The sequence below is a fragment of the Pavona decussata genome, unplaced genomic scaffold, assembly GCF_977016875.1.
Source record: "Pavona decussata unplaced genomic scaffold, jaPavDecu1.1 SCAFFOLD_217, whole genome shotgun sequence".
NCBI classification, from domain to species: Eukaryota; Metazoa; Cnidaria; class Anthozoa; order Scleractinia; family Agariciidae; genus Pavona; species Pavona decussata.
The window spans coordinates 1,703,334-1,725,617 of NW_028145622.1; the positions used below are offsets into that span (position 1 = coordinate 1,703,334).

The 22,284-nt window shown below is 41.0% G+C and overlaps 1 protein-coding gene across 42 annotated transcripts in view; it reads left to right on the plus strand.

Moving 5' to 3' along the window:
- The window catches only part of LOC146459758 (cubilin-like), a 407,624-nt gene that overhangs the window by 79,139 nt on the left and 306,201 nt on the right, over positions 1 to 22,284 (plus strand). The window lies entirely within an intron of this gene.

The window sequence follows — 22,284 nt, forward strand, 5'->3', positions numbered from 1 at the left end:
GTATTGTTCGGAATCGAATATGTTAAGCAGTTCAGTCCGTTTATTAAACACGTCTTCAAAAGTTTACAATATACAGTCTGAGAATTGTAAATGTAAGCATTTAATCTCTGTTCATTAAGGTTATTTACAAACTGTAAATGACTCAAATGCAACGTATTGTGTTCTCGATTATCATCATCTTTATTTAAAAACACGGTAAATACATCAGGCATTAACAATTTAATACAAAAGCTACAACTTATTACGAGAGACTATGTATACACATGCACATTGGCCACAATTTCTTCGGTACCCTCTTTCTAGATTTTCTGTATCCGCCCCTGTACGTAGTTATTTCGAAAATGTCCGTTTTCCAAATTTTCCCTTCAAGTACTTATATCTATAACAAGGTTAATTATTGCACATTTACCATAACAATGCGAACAGCATTTGAAAAAGTGCAAGTTATTAGGTAAATTAATTGTCATGTTAAGTTATTCATCAGTCAATTTGTAGATCGGTAATTTATGCTCTTGTTTTCAGTGTCATTGTTAAACTATTTCTTTTGTATGCACGGATAACGAATTGGATGGAATTTTAGGAATTATCTTTTTGTTGAATCACCTTATCTTTCCTCTATCGTCAGGTGTCTTTTTTAAAGCAACCACATAAATAACTTGTTACGAATGTTTGGTTTTCTCAACAGAGTTGATAATATAATTTCAAGTAATTTGGTAATTTGCTGACGTTTTGAACGTTTGATCTTTGTCAGAGCGAGTCGAGTGGATTCGTTTTAACGAAGGGCTAACAGTAAACGCTCGAAACGTCAACATTCCACGGGAGCCAAATCACCTTATCAACTCTGGTGATAAAACGAAACATTCGTCTCCACTTCACACTGACGCAGCACCACATTTTTTTTAATCTTGTTAGCTTGTTTAGTATGATCCACGTCACGGCAGTCAATTGTAACATCACCATTTTCTTTTTATACCTTGTACATATTTATATTCTTTTTGTGAGTGCATCATTTATCGCCATTTTCTCACGCTCATAAAAATGTATTTTTTTTCTTTGCAGGTAGCTGATAAAAGGAATTGAGAAATCATCATTAGTATAGTACATAATAAAAAATTGGGAGGCGTGCTTTTGTGATCGTAGCAAACTCGGACTCGAGATCCAAAGGTCGACAGTCCGCTTCTGATCCTTGTATTTGTGTGGCTGTTTAATCGGTCTATGGGATGAAAAAACAAAATACGTAAAAAGACATATAGGACAATTGTGTTGTATTAGAATCCCATGACCTGGCGGCTCTATCTCTCATACTAAGATTGAGAGTCAAAGGGCGCTTTCCATTCGACCAAAAATTCCGGAAATTCCGGGTTTGGGAGCGAATGGAACAGAAATTTTCCGTAATTTCATTTCGAAATTTTGGGTGTACCTCGCGAGGTTGGCCTAAAATTCCGGAAAATTCCGTTCCATTCGACCATTCTTGCTCGCGCCCAGTTTCTCAGAGCCCGGAAATCGAACTCAACATGGCTTCCAATTCTTCTGCTCAATATCAGTGTTCCGCTTGTTATTATGCGACAGATGACTTGAATGTTCTTTTGCTCCACTTTTCCACCGGAGCCACGGCAAACTTTCGTAAGTAGTGCGAAAATGCATATAAGCTACGCGCAATGTCTTAAATTAATGTGATAAGTGACGAGCACACTTTCTATTGCAAGGCAAATATTCCCGCCATTACTGGGTTAGGAGTGAATGCATATATTTTGTAGCGTCAACGTTTTCTTTTCGCATTCTTTATTTTGATTCCCCTGTTTATTTCTTATTTTCGCGCGAAAATTGGTACGTGATGGACTGGGACGGCTTGGTTCAAACCAACCGGAAAATACTGTTCCATTCGTCACATGGAATACTCGAAATTTCATTCCGGAAATTTTGGTCGAATGGAAAGCGCCCAAAAATTTCACGGAAGAGCACTGATTCACTAAACAAGTATCTACACGGGAGAGGCTCGACTCAAGGAACTAATACAGATAGGGAATCCTGATTGTATATAAGGGTTACCTACAATACCTTGGGGCAATTGACAGGCATTTGGCGCCCCTCGTGGTCATTTCCGATCATTATTGATAGACTTGTTACTCAGGTGTACCATTTTCTCTCTCTTTGCTCCACAAAGAATGGGTGTTATCTTGAACCAGAATAAGGGTATCCTTTTATCCAGTCGAGAGAGTCCGAGCACCTTTCTGGGGCTCCTGGCATTCCGTGTTCTCTTAAACGCTTCGCCCCTTAGGGAACTCCTATCCTATTTGGAGGGGAGGGGAGGGGTGGTAATGTCCCTTTTGACTTAATTTTATGGGAATCGGAGTCCATATATATACACTGTATGCATCGGCAGTGCGGGATATTTTTACCACTTCACCATAATTTTGATTTTAATTTTTCTTTCTTTTTTTTTTTTTTTTCATCGTCATAGGCATCTCTTTGGAGTGAAGGTGCAACCACTCACTGAAAGAACACAAATACAAGAAACGCTGTAAAACCTGTGGAAGTCTCACTGTGATGGGAACTTGTCACGTGATCATTCCTTGCCGTGCCCGCCATCTTAGATTTCATCGCTGGAAGGAGCCTTTGGAAATACTTCCGCACAACAAGAAAAAAAAAACATTTTAAAATTGCGTGTTAATGTCTAGTTCATTACATAAAGGAACAATTTTTTTATCACGCTTACTAATTGTACGGTAAAACTATGCAACTTTTGTTTCGTTTCAGAATTTTCAGCCACTGAATTAAGGAAAATGATTTAACCAGCAGGGACTACAGCTATTAAATGACAACTCAGGAAGTGTGAATTATTGTGATGCTCAATTAAAACTCTTTTTAAAACTCAGAACTGTGAATAATATATGATAGACGGAACCCATTATTTAAAAGCCTTCTGGTTTCTCATGGGCTTCCTCGCCACTTTCATCATTACACTTGTAATTTCAATTAAACTTGAAACTTGAATTTGAACATATGAATTTAATTGTTTTTCGGAAATAACTGGGGTTCTAACTGGAAATTTAAGAAGTGGCTTATAATAAACTTTCTTTTCAATAATGATATTATCGTCATTCAGGCTGTTGTCTTCAACCTTACATTACTTATGTTTTACACTCCAGCTAAAAAGGTGCAAAACTGTTCAGATGAAGGAACAAATGGAACATGCGATGCAAAGACTAATTCATAGAAAGTTCAATTTGTATTAGTTATCGTTTGGTCAATTTGTTTAAACTAGGGCCATCGTTTCAAGGAATTCGTTTTTTTGCAGTAAAAGACAAAATTCCCCCTCGCTGATTGGCGCTCGTAGCTATTGTCTATAAAAGTTCAGACCATAAAAATGACATCAGATGTAACGCGCGCGCTTTCTCAACGAATAAAGAAAGTCAATTGCGCTTGTAATTTTTCCATGTTATCGTAAAAAATAAATCGACGGCAGTTTTCTATGGTCTAAACTCTAATAGACCATAAAATTACGCCATAAAATGTTTACAACTTGGCAGTTCCACTTGAGTTTTGAACATGTTATTGTTAGGTATAGAAACTATAAGTACGCGCCTCTCAAGGGACTGGACACGAGATGTGTCGTCAAGACGACTAGTGACGTAAGGAGAAGCCATGTGCGTGCTCGAGTAGCAAAAAGACTCGCGTTGTGAAAATGAGTTGTGAAACCATATTTTAATATCGTAAATACTCTTGGAAAACACCAAACAGTGTGGATTTTCTTGTGTAACATTCTGGGGGCCTGTCCGGGAGATTTTTCTCGAAGAAACTTGATGGAAATGTACCCGTTTTGACGATCGATTGCTCACTGTGTGCGAGGACTCGCGTTTGTCACCGCCGTTACGCATTCACTTTGGATTTCAATGGACAACGATTTATTAACAGGATTTAACTGGTTGTAGTTGAAGCGGACATTTGGTGTGGACAGTTTGGCAAAAGATAGTGGAGCCTGAACTTGAGGCCAGGGAAGGTAGGAACATTGTTTTATTGGACTTTGTGCATGTGGAAATCTGTTCGTGTTGTTTACAAGTAAAATCGAAATGGCGGAGGAACAACTGATTCTTCTGGATCGCAAAATTTTGTCGCTGGACCTGAGTGCGTTATGTGAATTTGCTCTTCACGCAAAAGTTGAAAAGTCGGCAGTAGAAGGCAAGGGGAAATTAAGTGTTATTCGGTCTATCAGACGAAATATTGAGGATTCATTCGAGAAGTTGTCTGGCGATGATCAAATTGAATTTGTTGAGGGGTTAATTGCACAGTTGGGTCCACCGCCACTCGAGGGGATAGAAGATCAATACGGCCAAGAAGAATTGGAAGGCAAGGGCGACCTGAAGAAGCTCAAAAAAGAATTGGGTGACTAAGAGTCTAAGCAGCAATTAGTCGAGGAACAATTGGCCAAAATGCAGAAAGAAAAGTTTCCTGACTCAGTGAAAGACGAAGACACGATCAATTTTCCTGCCAAGGGGGTTGAGCAAAGCATATTCCGCAGGGATTTCAAAATACAAGGAGTGGTGGGTGACCCTGGTCAGAAAGATAAACTGGGTTATCAAGCTCTAATATCCCAAATAGAATCAGGGCTTGCCAAGGGGTACTCAGACAAAGAAGTAGTTAGTGCCGTTGTTCGTGCTGTGCAGCCAGGCCTGCAACTAAGAAGCTACCTAGAGAACATGACTGACCTAACCCTACCCAGGCTGCGTAAAATTCTTCGCTTCCATTTTCATGAGAAAAATGCCACAGAACTTTACCAGCTTCTAACAGACATTGCCCAGCAACCCAATGAAGACCCTCAGTCATTTCTGATGAGAGCACTCACTATTAGGCAAAAGGTAATTAGTGCTTCAAAAGAGTCCGATAGTGGGGTTAAGTATGATGCCTCCTCGGTGCAAAGTTTGTTCCTGCATGCCTTGGAAACCGGTCTTGCTGACGAAACCATTCGTGCAAAGATAAGACCACTCACTCAGAACCCAAAAGTCGCAGATGAAGACCTCATTGGAGCAATGAGCCTAGCTATATCTGCAGAAGCCGAGCAAAGTAATAAGTTCAGTTTTACCAGCAAGGGAAAGTCTGCAAAGGTTCTCATCGTTGAAGGTGCAGTGGAAGCAAACACGAAGAAGGAGTCGCAGAAGGACTCACAGGTCCTAGCAACACTAAAAGCTGTACAAGCGGAGCTGGCCACAGTGAAATCAGAAGTTAAAACTCTTCGTGACGTAGCAAATAACCAGAAGGCAGACACCATGGCACCTAGTCCTACTAGGAGGGGAGCGAGGGCTGGAGCAAGACCACCTGGTTGCCAAGAGTGTAGAATGAATAGGGAAGGTGACCGATGTCCACATTGCTATCTCTGTGGAGGCTTGAACCATATTGCCCGCTACTGTCAAACCAGGCTCAGAAGCTATCCGGGAAACGCATCCAGGCTACCCCCGCGGGACAGGGAGTAGCCTTGCCAGAGAAAGAGAAGTCCCACCAGTGTAGTGGTTGCCTGGAGTTTGATTGCCGTAAACAGTTGCTACAGTGTTCAGCCTGCCAGTCTGTTCGATATTGTTCTGAGCATTGTCAAAAAGTTCATTGGCCAAAACACAAAGTGTTATGCAAAGCAATCAAAGAGCTCTCTGAGAGAGAATCGTCTAAAGAAAAGGGGTTAGGAGATGCACAAGATAGAGATGTGTACAGTAGTCATATCACTCCCAGGCAACAGGAGCGCATAGTTAGGCTGGTGGGAAGGAAGTGTCTAGTGGATTGTTACCTGGAGGATAAGCCTACAGAAGTTTTATGGGACACAGGAGCCCAAGTATCAATTATTTCAGAAGATTTCCTGCAGAGCCAACTACCAACAGTTCAAACAAGGGATATTAAACAATTACTTGGGACAGATGGGTCCATAAGTTTGCAAGCAGCAAATGGAACAGATATCCCTTACTGTGGGTGGGTAGAGATTGGTGTGAGGTTGACAAATGGAAACGAGACAGAGATAAGGGTTCCATTTTTGGTAACAAAGGAGAACATTGAGCAGCCCATCATTGGTTTTAATGTTATAGAGTTGATGGTCAGAAACACTGAAGATAATGACGATGATGTGTTGCTGGAACGGATGTCGAGAAGCTTCAAAGTGAGTAAAAGTTGTGACCTGCAAGCATTGATAAGCCTAATTCGTACTACTAACTCTGGTGAACTCTGTCTAGTTAAATCCACAAAGAAGCCACACACTGTCCCTGCAGGAGAGACTGTTCACTTACCTTGTCGTGCTAATACTGGACCAATCCACCGTAAGACTCCTGTCATTTTTAAACCAGACGAGTTGGCTACCTGGCCTTCGGGATTGGCAGTACATGAATCCCTTACCACCGTAAAGGAGGGCGATGCAACCATCTTCTCAGTCCCAGTGACCAACAACACAAACCATGACATCACTTTACCTGGAAGAGTTGTCCTGGGACGCCTTCATCTTGTCCGGTCAGTGACTCCTGTCGACGTCAGGTTTAAGGATCCTGAGACACCAACCCCATGTGCTGAGTCGCCTTGTAAACAACATACATCTGCTGAGCAAATTGAGAGAAACTTGTCTTGGTTACCTGAAGTTGATTTGAGTGGATTATCAGCAGAACAAAAGGAGCAGGCGAAACAGTTGTTGGTCGAAGAAGCAGATGTATTTGCGACAAGTGATGATGACGTCGGCTGCATTTCCGAGTTGGAGATGGATATTAGGTTGACTAGTGACAAACCAGTACAGAAGAACTACATTTCCATACCCCGTCCACTCTATCCCGAAGTTAAAGGTTACATTGAGGACTTGCTTAACCGTGGTTTCATTCGGAAGTCCAGATCTCCATTCTCAAGTAGTGTTGTCTGTGTTCGTAAAAAAGATGGTGGGATGAGGTTGTGTATAGATTACAGAGAATTGAATAAGAAAACAGTGCCAGATCGGCATCCCATCCCTCGGATCCAGGAAGCCTTAGATAGTCTCGGGGGCAAATCATGGTTCAGTGTTTTGGATCAGGGAAAAGCGTACCATCAGGGATTCATTGGAGAGAAAAGTCACCCGTTGACTGCGTTTGTTACGCCCTGGGGATTATACGAATGGGTGCGTATGCCATTCGGACTCATGAATGCTCCAGCAAATTTTCAAAGATTTATGGAGAACTGTCTTGGGCAGCTGCGTGATGAGATATGCATCCCTTACTTGGACGATGTAATTGTATTCTCGGGAACATTTTCTGAACATATTGAGCATCTGCGTAAAGTTCTTCGTCGGTTGAAGAGTTATGGTGTGAAGCTTAAGCCCAGAAAGTGTAACTTGTTCAAGCGGGAAGTGTCCTTCCTTGGAAGAGTGATTTCTCAAGACGGGTATCGGATAGATCCGAAAGCTACAAATGCAGTGACTGCGATGAAGGATTTAAAACCGCAAACAGTTGGAGAAGTTGGAAGAATTATGGGCCTACTTGGAGTTTACCGCCGTCACATCAAAAACTTTGCACAAACAGCAAAACCCATTTATGATCTCCTCAATCATGACCTACCAAAGAAAAAGAATACTAACCCAATCAGACAGAACCCAAGGCTGCGCAGTGGACAGTTACCATCTTCATCACCAGTAGAGTGGGGACCCAGTCAACAGTCAGCATTGGATGTCCTGATAGACAAAATAACTTCACCCCCTTTGCTGGCATATCCAGATTATGATGCACCTTTTATTGTACACACCGATGCGTCACAGGATGGCTTGGGGGCTGTCTTGTACCAAAAGCAGAATGGTACTACCCGAGTAATTGCATATGCATCCAGGACTCTGACCCCATGTGAACAAAATTACCACATGCATTCTGGCAAGCTGGAATTTTTAGCATTGAAATGGTCAGTGACAGAACAGTTCAGGGACTATCTCTACTACGCTCCTGAATTTGTAGTATACACGGACAACAACCCCTTAACTTATGTGTTAACATCTGCCAAGCTAAACGCCACAGGATTGAGATGGGTCGAAGAGCTTGCTGACTTTAACTTCGAAATACGGTACCGACCAGGCAAGTTGAATGTTGATGCAGATAGTCTTTCCCGATTACCCAGTGACTTCAAGACCTACATGGACAGTTGTACTGAAAAGGTAACCCCTGAAAGCTTGCACGCCTCAATATCCGCAGCCCAAGTGTTATCAAGTGGTGACAATGTCTGGATTGCAGCACTGACTGATAAAGAAGAGGAGCTCCATGTTGACGCTCTGTCCCAAGCATCTGGTAACCAAGTAAGGGTGGTGGATTTAGTGAAAGCACAGAATGAAGACCCTTACATTGGGCGTGTCCTTAAATTGATCAAAGCAAAACACAAACCGACAGTTGCAGAGAAGCACTCTGAATCACCTTTGGTTCGTAAGTTACTGAATGAGTGGCATAAAGTTCACGTGAACAGAAAGAGTGGAGTACTTTATCGTAACCAGCAGGTTGTTCTTCCACAGAAATTTCGTCGCACCGTTTATCGCGAACTCCATGAAGAGATGGGCCACCTTGGTGTTGAGAGGGTACTAGCTCTAGCCCGTGAGAGATTTTATTGGCCACACATGAGGAGAGACATTGAAAACTTTATCCATCACACGTGCCGCTGCCTGAAACAAAGACGCCCAAATCTACCAATGAGAGAACCATTACAACCAATTCTAACAACCGCTCCTCTTCAGATGGTTTCTATCGACTTTGTACATCTCGAGCGAAGCTCTGGGGACCATGAATATATCCTAGTTGTTGTTGACCATTTCACCAAATATGCACAAGCGTACCCGACGAGAAATAAAACTGCTGTTACTGCTGCAGACAAGATCTTCAATGATTTCATCCCACGCTTTGGTTTCCCAGAGAAACTCCACCACGATATGGGGGGTGAATTTGAGAACCGGTTGTTCAAAAGGCTGGAGGAACTCTCTGGAGTAATGCATTCGAGAACGACTCCGTACCATCCACAGGGGGATGGTCTGGTGGAAAGAATGAACCGTACACTTCTCAGCATGCTGCGTACCCTACCGGAAACCCACAAGTCTTGCTGGAAGGACAATATTAACAAACTCATTCACGCATATAACTGCACTGTTCACGAGTCAACCGGTTATTCTCCATTTTTCCTGTTATTTGGTCGCAGCCCTCGTCTGCCAATCGCTGTAATCTTTGACCTCGAGGTGGAGACAGGAGCCAAATCACATGCTGAGTATGTTACCAAATGGAAATCTACCATGCAAGAAGCTTACTCACTCGCATCACAATCTGCCAGGAAGAATGCCATGAGGGGAAAAAAAAATTATGACAAACGAGTGCGATCATCAGCACTGCAAGTGGGAGACCGTGTCCTTGTACGCAACCTTACTCCTCGTGGTGGGCCTGGCAAGCTCCGCGCTTTCTGGGAAGACCCAATCCATATAGTTGTTGCAAGAAAAGGGGAGGGAAGCTCGGTGTACGACGTGAGACCAGAATCAAGCCAAGGACCCACCCGCACTCTACATCGAAACCTCTTACTCCCTTGTGATTATTTACCAGGCAAACCCTGGGAGGACCTCCCTCCTGTAAAGAAGACGAAAACAGCAGCACCCTATCATTGTGATGATGTCCAACCACTGGTACAAGAAGGGAACGAAAGTGACAGTGAAGATGAATTTCCAGACGTTTCATGCTTGAATCTTTCACCAGGACACGATGGAAATGACCGAACACAGATACAGCTAGAGTCTACAAGTAAAGACGAGCCAGAACCAGATTTCACGGATGTTCATTCTGGTGAGGTGTCAAGTGAAATGGGGCCGGAAGCTAACACGAGACTCTCAAGCAGTCGATGGAGAGAGGGACGAGCGAGAGGATGTTAGCAAATCAGACCGACCTCAACGTCTTAGACAGGCACCTAAACGCTTTACTTATGACAGTCCTGGGGAACCAACTTATGTGCGACAGGTTAAGGTTGATCCATATGTAGGAATACAGCAGGGTGGGATACCAACACTGCCAACGCCCTACATACCTGAATTCCCAGTGAACCAGTACTGTACGTTGCCACCAGCCTGTAACTATATTTCTCCACCAGAACCGCCCATGTTTTGGAACATGAATATGATGATGCCTTGTATGCCCTATCCAATGGTACCACAGTTGCCACAATGGGGAGCACCTTATCAGTCATTTCAGTGCAGATGAGCAGATGAACAGTTTTTGTCTATCACATTGTTAAAAAAAAAAATCGAGTTTTCTTAAGTGTATTCAATTCTGACATTCATTCTGTGAATGCTGTAAGAACTGTCTGAAGATGGTCATTGTGCTACAGAATCTTGAACACTAGTTTGGACAGATGAACTGAGAGATGTTACGTGGTCTGTAAGGAGCTGGGCCTGATCAACCCACTTCAGGATTTAAGAAGCAAGGAATCCTAAACAAAAAAGGCCACTTTCGTAGAGTTTTGTTCTGTATTGCATGCCAAATGTTGTCAAATGTCACGGATGACATTTCTTTTCAAGTTAGGGGAGAGTGTTAGGTATAGGAACTATAAGTACGTGCCTCTTAAGGGACTGGACACGAGATGTGTCGTCAAGACGACAAGTGACGTAAGGAGAAGCCATGTGCGTGCTCGAGAAGCAAAAAGACTCGCGTTGTGAAAATGAGTTGTGAAACCATATTTTAATATCGTAAATACTCTTGGAAAACACCAAACAGTGTGGATTTTCTTGTGTAACATTATGACGTAATTTTACGGACTATAAGAGTATAGACCATAGAAAACTGCCTTCGATCTGTTAAGAAGTCCGGAAGGATCCTTATACACGACAGTCTTACAACTTTTAAATGCTTGCTCGAAATTCAAAAACGATAAAGAGTAGTTGTCAGTAAAAATCAAAGAAATCGTGGCCACGGTCAAAAAATCGATGTCGCTCATACGTTGTCAATTTGAAGGGCTAGTTAAGTAAGTGAACGATATAGGGTTATTTTTTATTAAATATTCCTTATAACGGCAGGAAACTACAAAAACGGTCACCCTATGGCAAGCTCGGATTTCGCCACGAAAGAACTCGAAATTTTACACTTTTCAGCTTCACGCTACACACACATTTACATAGCTGTGAATTTTTCCGGTTGTGACTCAAATCCTTTGATACTTTGACAAAATACAGTTCAGTCATTGACTTTTAGGTGTACGGTTTTAAATCTTTAGGATTTAGCAGAACTTTTGCACGAACGCCGATCAAAGTTTGACAAAATTACAATTTAGCGCTATTGAACCTTCAACTTATTTAGTTGTTTACCTGAAACAATGGTTCCGTGGTACTAAACAAGCTTTGATTCGCAGCCATAAAGTTACAGCATGTTGCGCCTTTCGCCAAATTACTTACAGGGCTTGGCTGCTTTTCAGGCCATTTGTGTAATTCTACTTGACGCGTGTATTCACTAACTCTCCCACATTAAGTGTAGAAAGAACCTGTATTGAACGGACACCTCTATTTAGCAGACGCGGACACCTTAAAGTTGACCTTTATGGTGCACCGCAAAAAGGATGCATGTTTTTGCTCGATCATTTAACTTTGCCGTCAAAAGAGTTGTCACATCTTTGTAGAATTAACTCCAGCAGAGCAAGTACACCTGGATAGCAACACGGGCGAAGAACATGAACTAGCTAGACGCAAAAGAGCTTGCCTTAAAGGGGAAGTATCACGAAAATTTGATGTCATTTCAAAACCCCAAAATGTTTGTCTGACAACAGAAACAAAAAATAATGGTCTGGTTTTGTTAAAACTTATCACCCCAGTGCAATAAAACTGTCAATAAGTGCCTCTGGCCAGAGACAGAGTAGGTCGGAATTGATTGAATCTTGAAAAATGTTAGGCTAATCTTTTTCAAGTTTTCGTATTTTTGTTTCCAAACTGCGCTAGGACAGACTACGAGTTGTTCCTGTCAAGAATTGAGTTGATTTCTCTCCTCTCGTTGTTCTAGAATTATTTTGTGGCAAGGTAAAGGTCTTATTTCACCATTTTTATCAAAAGTGGTAAAAAAAACCATGATACTTCCCCTTTAATATCTGACTGTGAGGCGTTAAAATTGACCGATATGCTATTGGAGTGAGTATTCTCGCTATCGTAGAAGGGACGACCTTTCAGTGGCCATCAGTTAAGTTAATGACTTACTTCAAATAAGTAGGCTTTAGAACTGAAGAAGACAAATTAACGGTTTGTTCTGCCTTTTTCTCATAGAGTTTTCTGTTGCGGTCTACTTATGGAAAATATTCTCGCTAGCGAACCACAGAAACGCATCATTTTATTTATTCCATTTTGTTCGCGTAGAATTTTTATTTTTGTTTTGATTGTGTGAACCTTTACATAATTCAATCAATATAGATACTGTTACGCTTTAAATCTTCTAATAAAGCAAATGATCTCATATACTTGCCATTGCTTATGGAAATACGGCCAGACAGTCGTATACGGTCACAAGAATGGTATTTGGTACTTTCAGGGCCTTTTAACACTGAGGAATAATATTAATATGACCCTTTAAAGACGAATTCTTAGGAAACCTGTTTTCAGCTGACAACCTGTATTAAGCGGACACTAGGAAAGGTCCGGAGGGTGTCTTCTTAATACATATTTGACTGTAATAATTTAAAATAATTTCCTAAGTTCTGAAAATAAATCATATTTTGTACTAGTACTGAGTCCGTTATAAAATCGTTGATTTTTTAGCACCTTAAATTTTAAGTTATTTGAAAGTTTTATGTATTACCTAAGTAATATTTTAAATTATGTAAAGTTTGTTGAAGCCTGTTGCGGACAGTTATTAACTGCTTGACATTCTTTTACAACTTTGTTTGTTTCGCATCCGTGTTTTCACTTGCACGTAGAGTTTTTCGTTATTTCGTGTCCCTAAGGGACTAATTAGAACCGATATAATATATATGCAAGCGCAAGAAATTTAGTTGTTAGTTTTCTCAGTTCCTTCAGTTGATGTTTTAAATTTCAGTTCAAGTTGTCAACGTGTTTTCGGCTTGCCAGTACCAAACATTCGGTAGGATTTATTCTGCTTGGACTTTTCTATTTGTTCCCGGTCCATGTTATTTTTTGCTATATGTTTATAAGTTTTCCTGTTTTCTTTTTCCTTAGCGAACCTCTCTCTTTCTGTTGAAAAAGTGTTGAAGGAGTGTTTGGAATAAACAACTGGTAATAGCCAGGTTTCGGCGTTTAATTTTATCGTTTATCCCTGACAGAGCCTCCAGGAAGGAATAAAAAGTGTTCTCATTTTGATTTTAAATTTTAAAAATAATCTTGAAAGGTCACGTGGCAACAGACGACCTCCATAATCCTATCTTTTTCTATTAATTATTGCTATCAAGTAGATACTATAGTTAACGTTACGTAAATACTTACAAAGTTAAACCACCCTACCCAATATATATTTTTTTTTTCAGAAAGGAATTTAGGCCTAGGCCTCATATTAAATTTGTGCATTTAATCTGATTTGATACAGCTATTTCAATTAACATTGTCGGATAAAAGTATAAGGCCAAAAGACAAGACCTTAAGATTCTGTGGATTTTTTTATGGATAAGTTCATCAAAATCAGCTAGACTCTTCTGTTCAGTGAAGATATACGATGGTGAGCCATTTGTATGAAAGAAATGTAAGGATATCAAATGGATGAGGTGGCAGCCTCTTTGAAGATGTCTTTAAGCTTTAACCTTTGATCCAACAACGTTAATTGAAATAGCTGTATTCAAAAACCCGAATTAGCAATGAACGTTTCATTTTCGAGTCCCAGCTGCTTCGTTTTCGAGATTACTGTGTTCCGTTTAAAAGTTTTGAAGCTTTTGTTTTCGATCGTCAGCTTGTACTGACAAGACGACGTTTTCCGTTGCTGCGTGAATTCCCTTCATTCTCGATTGTTACGATTTGTGAGGTGTAAGAGGCATCGTGGTAAGTACAAATATTTTCAAAGTTTATTTTGTTGGATGCCTTTTGTATATAACACCTTAGCGTTAATCTTTGCCTACATAAAGAGCAACAAAAGCCTAGGGTAAACGTCGAATCTAAGTCGCGTCGAATTTATTAAAAATAGGTTCGACAAAGCGTCGACTTAATTCCAGTGTGGTAGCAAACGTCGAGCCTGTGTCGATCCTAATTCACGAGTTGCACTTCATTAAACACGGGAATAAGCACGTGTCCCCGTGCTATTCACTCGATGCGCGGCTAGTTATTGCTAGGACTTGTTAGCGAAATGCCGAAATACAGTGCTCGTCGGGCCTTTCTTTGGCAATTAATTGCGAAAAATAGAAAGAGAAGACTCAAACACTGAGCATTTATTGAAAATAGGCAATTCGCATTTTAATCATTTATATTTAGTGTTCATGAAACACGAAAAACACATTTCCATCACGCTGTGCGATGTCAGCAATGACTTTCGATAGCTCGCCATTCCTGGTCGCGAAATTGTCTTTGTACAGCGCATGCTCGTCGGGAGGAGAAATAGTGTTTGGCAGATGGGGGACTCGGTATTTTTGTGACGTTTGCGCAGTCCATCACATTTGAATCAATTAGTTTGTAATTTCCATGATTTATGAATTGAGTTCAGCTCGTGTTTAGAATGGCGTTTGCTGTTACGCCGAAACACTGTCGTATTATCCGACTTGGCAAGTCGAACTTATGATGGAGTCAAACCAATTAATTTGAGTCGAACTTAATTGCGGCAAGCGTCGCACCATTCATGCACCTATTTCAAAATTAATAGGTGCGACGAATTAAAGTGCACCTAACCCCCAAATTTTTTTTCGCTTTAATAAATCTTTGCACCTGTTCGAAACATATTGCGCTATTTGGCGCCTTTTTCAACCAAATCTTGACTTTTTAAAGGCTGTAAAAATTACGAAATCTAGCCATCGTCTGTCCCATGACCGATCTAGTAAGAAGCATGGGTCTATTCCTTACTTGACGTCACAAACTGATTTGCATTGTATTAATTCTTTGTGAAAATGCATGCAAAGCAGTTTGTGACGTCATGTAAGGAATAGACCCATGCCCCTTACTAGCTCGGTCATGGGACAGATGATGGCTAGCTTTCGTAACTTTTACAGCCTATAAAAAGTCAAGATTTGGTTGATAAAAGGCGCCAAATAGCGCAATGCGTTTCGAACAGGTGCAAAGATTTATTTAAGCAAAAAAAAATTGGGGTTAGGTGCAGTTTAAGTTCGACAAAGATTCGACGTTTGCTCCAGGCCTAAAAGAGGTTTATCTTTTTGTTGACTGACTGGCGTGCTAATTATACACGCGCTCTGAAATCAAGAGCTGAAGAGAAGATCTGGAATACGAGAAATCCTTCTGTAGCGAATGACGGTAGAATCCACCGACTTAAAGAGGACGTAATATGTTTGGTAACCTGTATTTTATTTTAATTCGTTAATAAAAAGAAGACATTAATTAATCTGGTGCTTATTATTACTTATTATATAGGACGTCGACTAATTTGCGGCTAGCACTAATCTGCGGAACTTCAGACTAATCTGGTGTAACTGCAACCTTTGCTCGACTTCAAACAAAGGAAAAATAATGAGTTAGACTTGCCTTTTTGTACGTAAAACCAGGGCGCAGAATCGATCGACGCAGCAATGCTAAGCCGGGTCCCTGTAACGGCGTGAAACCAGTCTTGGTATTCATCCACATAGAGTTCCGGCTTGTTCCTTATCATCGCCTCTAAAACTTTGTTTTCTCTATCTGTTCCAATACCAGGCAAAGAAAAGTTTATGCTAGCATATATTGTTCAAGACTGATTGTTCAAGAAACCAAACATAAACAAAACAAACACGAGCTTACAAGACAAGATTCTTTGCCGTCCTTTTCTTCTCTTTTGGTTCACCTCGCCACGTTGCCGATACAATCTACGGATTTTTGAAACAAATGCGGTACTCGTAAAAAGAAAATTGGCTGTTTCCTTTATCGAGCTCGCGTACAAATATTGGTCATAAATCACCCGCCACCTCAAATCTTCGTGCAGAACCTTCATGATCTTGCGAGTTCATCGATGAGCTTGGTAATCTCTCGGTCGAATCATGTAAAAAAAAAAAATCCGGGTCTATACACAGCAATGAAATCAGCTGTAAACTTATATCTGGTATGTAAGTTGCAAAAAAAATAGTCATTTCTCTAGGTTCCGCGGTCTGCCTTTCCACAGATTAGTTTTATTCCTTTGTTTTTGAGTTGTCAATGCTTCGTTTTCCAACCTGTGGGAGGTGCGTCGTTTTTCCAATTTTAAGTCGTTATTTTTCAGTTTTGGGTATTCCTTTTTCGACTTTAAAGCGCTTTGTGTTTCGAGTTCTCAGTGCTTGATGCCTCCAATACGAGTACTTTGTTTCGCCACCATAGTCGGTGATAGAGTCCTAAAATGATGACTTCACTAAAACTAAATTTATGAAATTATGGGATTTGTTAGTATACTCGGAAAGAGTATGATGAAAAATGCCTACTTGCTAAAAATCAGCATCTTATTGCGATTTGGGGGCGAGATATTAGCTCTGTTATGCCCCGATGACTCCATACAAATCCGTCTAATTTTGTCTCAGTTCGTTAGCGACCAAATGTACGCAAAGGATAATAATAAGAAACCACCGCTACTCGAGCTGCACTAAGAACAATGCAAAACTGAAAAGAGGCGGCAGACTAATACAGGCTTCAAGTCTACTGACTTGTACTCCGGTATGATTTTTACGCACCCTAAAACTGACGTCCTTAATGATCGCTTTTAGAAATTAGGGTTTCCGCTCAACTTTCGTTTGCCAGTATGAAAAAAAAAAACAAGAACAACAACATCCCCAGACTACTTGTGCTTTTCTTTTCTTTCTCTTGTGTTTAGTTTAGACTTCATGGACAACACAGACGAATATACCAGGACCTTCAATATTGGTCTATTCGTTGCCGCTTTTCTTCTCAACACAAGTCGAGTTTTACAAGCTATTAAGTTGAGCAAGGAAGTTTTGATCCTCTTAAACAACACAGCCCAGGAAAACTTTGTCCCTGTATACATGAGCATATACGCGGTAATGAGTATGGCATATCGCTGTCTAAACGATCACACAAATGAGAAAGAATGTCTTACAAGACTTCTGGATATTCTTCGCCGCCTTGGCTTAAGAACCGAAGAAGGCAAGGTAACCTGTCGCCTGGCAAAATTATATGAACTTCAAAGTAAATATAAACAAGCAAAAGAGCTTTATGAAAAGTCACTGAATATCGCGATAGAAACAGGCGACACAAACGAAGAGGCCACGAGTTATGGAAAACTGGGAGCCGTCCATTGTTCCCTCGGTGAGCATAGAAAGGCTGAAGAATATCTAAGGAAAGCAATTGCGATAAGAAAAGAAATTGGCGACAAAAGCGGAGAAGCCGCCGCGTGTTATGCAAACCTGGGAGCTCTGTATTTTAGCGTCGGCGAATATAAAAAAGGTCAAGAATATGAAAGGAAAGCACTTGAGATAGCGAAAGAAATTGGCGACAAAAAAACAGAATCCGAATGTTATGCATTCCTGGGAAATGGGTATGATCTCCTCGGTGAACATAGAAAGGCTGAAGAATATCAAAGGAAAGCACTTGAGGTTAGTAAAGAAATTGGTGAAAAACAAGAGGCCGCTTATTCTCTGCACCTGGGAGGTGTGCACCCATTACTCGGTGAGTATGGAAAAGCTGAAGAATATCAAAAGGAAGCACTTCCACTAAAGAAAGCAATAAATGACAAACACGGAGAAGCCGCGTGTTATGAAGGCCTGGGAGCTTTGTGTCGTTCGCTTGGTGAACATTCTGAAGCTAAAGAGCATCACGAGAAAGTACTTGCCTTTGGCAGAAAGATCGGTAACGTAGGTCTACGGGCTCATCTACAGGCTATGTGTCACTTTAATTTTGCACGCGACGCCATTTCAGAAGGAAACGTAGTCCGCTTACATCATGAGATCGTTTGGAATCTCCTTGCAGGCATTGACAAGTTCGAGAAAATGCGAAGCTTTCTTGGAAACAATGACCAATTCAAGGTATCCATTTCAGACCGGCACAGCTTATGTTATCGTTTACTCGTTGTAATGTTTATCCGTAGTCGACAAACGAAAGAGGCTCTTTGTGTTCTAGAGCGTGAACGAGCCAGAGCTCTGGCAGACTTAATCTCGGGTCTGCAATTTGCTCAAAAACAAACATCAGCCAATCCGCCGTCGTGGGCTGATATTGAAAGGATCTTGAAGAAAAAAAGGAACTGTAGTTGTCTATACATTTCATATTGTGCTCAATATATGTTCTTGTGGGTCCTTGAAGGGAACAAACCAATACATTTTCGTAGAATTGACGTCAACAAATGTTTTGCCTCCAAGGCAATGAAAAGAGATGTTGTTCAAGTTTTCAGTGAAGAAAGCATTAGAAGGTTTAAAGTTCTCCCGCAAGAGCATTGCGAAGACCGATCACTGTCGTCTCTGACAGAAAGCGACTCAGCACTTGAATCAGCCAAGGAAGGAAGGTTGGCAGTTTACCGCCCAGTAGAGGAAGAAGAAGAGGAAAACCTACAACCCCTTCCCACCCTATCCGAGCGTTACAGAATGATCATCGCTCCTGTGGCTGACTTTCTTCACCAACCTGAACTCATCATTGTTCCTGATCCCGCCTTGTACAAAGTCCCATTTGCAGCTTTAACGGATGAAAGTGGAAGTTACTTATCGGAGGATTACAGGATCCGAATTGCTCCTTCTCTAACGACTCTTGGACTCATTCAGGACAGCCCAGCAGACTATCACAGTCAGACCGGAGCACTGATAGTGGGCGAGCCAGACGTAAGGGACGTGTCCTACAAGGGAAGCCTCGGGGTCCTTTGTCGTTTGCCGGCTGCAAAAGAGGAAGCGGAGATGATAGCAAAACTGATCGGAGTTAAGCCTTTGTTAGGAAAGCAAGCGACCAAAGAAGCGGTTCTTCAGAGCATACCCTCTGTAAGTCTGATTCATTTTGCTGCTCATGGTGATGCCGAAAGAGGAGAAATTGCTCTTGCTCCTCAATACCCCATTAATGGAATTCCAACCGAGAAAGACTATCTGTTAACAATGAACGACATTTCAGAAGTTCAACTGCGAGCAAAACTTGTAGTACTCAGCTGTTGTCACAGCGCACAAGGACGGGTTAGAGCTGAGGGGGTTGTTGGAATCGCTCGAGCTTTCTTAGGATCTGGTGCACGCTCAGTGTTAGCGGCCCTGTGGCCCCTACCAGACGAAGCAACAAAAACATTAATGAGTCGTTTCTATGAGCACCTTGTTCGTGGGGAAAGTGCCAGTGAATCTCTTCACCAGGCCATGAAGTGGATGAGAAATAACGGCTATTCTTATGTGAGAGACTGGGCTCCTTTCATGCTGATTGGAGATAACGTGACGTTTGATTTTGGAAAGTAAAGGTTGGTTTGACCATTGAATTATATTTTTACGGGCGCTGAATGCATTATTTAATTAGAAAACTTTCCCATTCTGTTGGAAATGCTTATTGTTCTGTGACAATAGACCTAAAGGGTACATTGTTACGGTGTGCGACAAATGCAGACTGCAGACTTGGAGACTTGCAGACTTGCAGACTTGCAGACTTGCAGACCTGCAGACTTGCAGACCTGCAGACTTGCAGACTCAACATACTGGCCTTTCCCAATTCATTTTAAAAATAATATTGTGTAACCAGTCCGCCATTCCACATCATGCGCTGTCCGCTTAGTACACTTTAAGGCTACTTGGCTACTTTCACGGTTGTCCTGAAGGACAACCGTGAAGACTTGCGCGACCTGCATACTTCCAGATTTTCGCGACTTTGGAATTTAACGAGAATTATGTGCTAGTGTTGTTAGTTCCATGGAGTGTTGCTGATTCACTAGCTCTTGGCATTTAGAACGATCGAGGTGATATAATCCCTTGTGGAGGCATTTGTTGTTTACAAAATTTTAAGAGCTAAAATCTCGCACAGGGTTTTAAAATTCAAACTAACTTTGGCATGGTGACCACTTGAGCAACACGTCTACATATTTTTTTCGCTATTCTAACTTTAAACAAGAAATATGAGTGATAGGAACCGACGTTTCGGTGCATCTCGCGCCATTATCAAGGTTACATAATTAATGATAAAAAGCGGTTTGTAAAAAGGCTAAGTTGAAGCGAATTTGCATAACATAGCGGCAAGCTAATTACTTAAATACTTTTAATTAGCACGAAGAGAATCGGACTGCACATTCAATGTTGGTTTTTAAAAGCTCTTGAATATACAACATTTCATTAACAAGGCAGTCAAATGTGCAGTCCGATTCTCTTCGTGCTAAAGTATTTAAGTAATTAGCTTGCCGCTATGTTATGCAAATGCGCTTCAACTTAACCTTTTTACAAACCGCTTTTTATCATTAATTATGTAACCTTGATAATGGCGCAAGATGCACCGAAACGTCGGTTCCTATCACTCATATTTCTTGTTTCATGTATTTCTAAATCATTTCTTTTATTCTAACTTTGAACATGGATATCTCGATAACCAATCAAAATATCGGAAAAGCCTTATTAATGTCTTTTGAATAACGCTGTGTGCATCTATTTCGTTCTTGCCAGGCGTTCGATAGCCGATAAATTCAATCCAACAGGCCTCGTTCGTCGAAGCGTTTACCCGATCCTGATGTTTTAGAATGTAAAATAATGACTAAAATTGTATTTTTTTTCCAGAACTTAGCCCTTATTATGCTGTTTGCTAAATAGTTTGACAACGTTTTCTCAAAACTGGCGCACGTACCAATTTAATTCCTGGCCCCAGTTGTTCAAAGGCCGGATAACTTTATCCGGTGGATAAGGCACTTTTCAGGGTCTAAAAAATACTTCACGTTAAATGTTGTCCAAGGTTTTTGTACACTCCCAAACTAAGCTGTGGTTAGAGTGTTCATATTCGCTTGTACATGAAAATCTTTGCACAGATTGAAACTGTCGGATAGTGACTTATCCACTGGATAAAGTTATCCGGCCTTTGAACAACTGGGGCCTGAAGGACAACCGTGAAAGTAGCCAAGTATCAAAGCGTACCAAGCGGACAGCGCATGATATGGAATGACGGAGGTTACACAATACTATTTTTAAAATGAATTGGGAAAGGCCAGTATGTTGAGTCTGCAAGTCTGCAAGTCTGCAAGTCTGCAGTCTGCATTTGTCGCACACCGACATTGTTATAAGACAATTCTTTTAAAATACCGCAATCAGTTCCATTCATTCTAGACCTGCTTTTGAAAGAAAAATAAACAGAATTACATGCTGATTCAGTTTATTCCAACAACGGAATCGGAAACAAAGAACACGATTAGTGGATATTCCTAATACGCCTTTTCCAGATTTAGTTGCAGGACCATTTGTGAATGTGGATATATGAAACATATATTCGAACTGCGGATAAAAGATGAAAATATAAGAAAGATCCTCGCAGTTAGTACGCAACTGCTTAAGCTGCGTACTAACTGCGAGGATCTTTCTTCTATTTTCAAGACCATTTGTACTGCATAATGAGTATGGGAGACCCAGGACATAAACTTTAAACTTTCCAGTCCAGTTGCTGACTTTGCTCTTCATATCTGCTCATTTCTCATCCTTCATAGGCCGTCAGCTGGCTTCCACGTCTTGATGTGAACCGAAAAGAATCACTATTGTTTTGTTAAAAAACTGAAAGTCGACTTAAGGACTAGCTCAATACAGTTAGTGCAGTTGTTGTTAGACCAACTGTCCGTTAAGTAAACTACCTGATCTCTTAAATCCTGTTAAATCATTATGCCTTCCCATTTTGTTAGTTATGCACAAGGGTGTAGGTATATTGTCAAAAAAGCAGATTTTACATGTAGCACTGAACCTAAAATTTGTTTTTTGTTTGTCAGTTGCAGGTGCCTCACCTTGCCCGAGGAATGCCTACCAAATTGCAACTTGGAAAGCGGACGTCAAAACATTTAACAGTAAACCAAAGTGGATTTTGAACACTCAATCACTTGGACTGAATGCATTAACTTAGTTATTGCTTTTAAAATCATTAAAGTTAGCGTGCTTTTCGTTGTCTGTTTGGAAAGTGACCTGCATCAAAAGCTAGTCAACAAGCAGCTTTAACTTGGCCAGTACAAAATTGATAACTGTCTCTTTAGATTCAAAAAGACTCTTTTACTATCACAAGATGAGTTTATGCAAATCCTAAACCAAGGGACTGAGATACCGTGGAGAAATTATCCTGGGCGGCAGACCCTCTATAAAATATCA